This window comes from Lottia gigantea (genome assembly GCF_000327385.1).
Source record: "Lottia gigantea unplaced genomic scaffold LOTGIsca_54, whole genome shotgun sequence".
Lineage (NCBI taxonomy): Eukaryota > Metazoa > Mollusca > Gastropoda > Lottiidae > Lottia > Lottia gigantea.
In genome coordinates this window covers 641850-643604 of record NW_008709848.1, presented here as the reverse complement: position 1 = coordinate 643604, position 1755 = coordinate 641850, and positions in this window count along the sequence as shown.

Below are 1755 nucleotides of genomic sequence, written 5' to 3'. Positions count from 1 at the left end.
GATTGTATGTACGATAGCGAAACGGCCAATCTTTTGGCCCTCGACTGAAAGACTGTCAAAAATACTCCCCAAATCGAGGGTGTTGTATTCGCTGGCGTACAGGCCAATCAAATGGCTGGTAAAACAAGTATGTAGACCATTACAGTCAAGGTATAAGATGAAGATGTAATACCTTGACCATTGTGAAGATGTAGCTCAAAGTAACTTGAACTAAAGTAAAGAGCATATTTTGATGATCAACACTTCAGCAAATATACAAGGCAGCTACAAGGCAGACAAGTACATACTGCATGATCAGTAGACCTACAACATTGAAGAAGGGTCAAGGACACTGTGCTAGCTTAATGCCGAAAAGCTCTATAAAAAGCACATCGTGAATTCAGACTTACAACTTGCCTTCGACAAAAGGAAATTATAAACAAATATACTTATGTATTCGCGTGAAGAAACAATTAAAGTTTACAGCCTTTAGTTTTAAAACTGCTGAAGTTAGAATTGAGAAATATTATACCAAGAATTTAGTTACCTCCCTTTACCTGATAACTTCCAATTCGGAAACTATTTTCGAGTATTGAAAGTGGTCATAAAAGTTAATTGTAATCTGTGTTTTGCACTACATCTGGGAGAAAAATAGTTATCTCCCCTTAATTGCAAGAATTACAGGAATTTCACAACCGAAGAAAATTTGTTAATCTATTATTTATGCACAGCATGAGTTTACTGATTGTGTCTGTATACGCACACCAAATTATTAAAAGGATTGTAAAGAGGTTTTCTGGACATATTATGTTTATCAGAGACACTGATAACATCAATTTAAACCATTACAATGTCCAACCAGTTCTTTTGGTTTTTGAAATTCCTTGTTTACTTCGACGTTAATACACTTCTTTGTAATATGATTTTAGAAATACTCGAAGAATAGAATCAAAGTTATTTTCATATTAGAATTTCTGCACCAATCCCTTTTCATTTCTTTCAATATACCGCTACATTACAATGTCTTGTATAAAAAAAAATTACGTACTTTTAACCCCTTCAGGAATCTTGCCACTTCGGCCAAGAACTTATTTACATGGCACGGTGGTTTGAGTTTTGTTTTTGAAGCAGATTACAATTCAAATCGGGTAAATTGTGCCTCAAACCATATTTTATAGAAACAATTGATAACGATTTTGTTATTTCAACTTATAAAAATATTATCTTAAGATCAGTCTTATTAAGAACAATAATACAAGCAGACAGACAATACTGGGGTTAAAGGGTTTGTTTGTATGTGTATCGGGAACACTGATAGCATTAATATGCACTATTCCAATTTTCAATCAGACGTTTGTGGTTCCTGCAATTCCCCTATAAGTTTTAGTAAGCGTCTGATGACGTCACTAATTGCGAAGGGCCTTAATATGTGATAAAGCGATTGGTGACGTCATCGATTACTTTCGAGAACTTCTTTACAATCCTCTTAAAATCGATTGATTGATTGATGATTGATTAACTTCATTTCCCCTTTTCAAGATAAATACATACAAAATAAAATAATACAATTTATGAAACGCGAAATAAGCACAACAAGGCTTGTTAAAGTTCTTTAAGGCAGTTTTCCACTTTGTATCAATCAAACCAGCAACAGCGACCATAAATTGACACCAGCCATCGTATTGGATTATAGTCTCCCTTAATTTCTCCGTGCGAGAACCCAGAAAAGCTTCTACTTCGTCAGATCATCGTCACTGTTCCATAGCAAAGTCGATA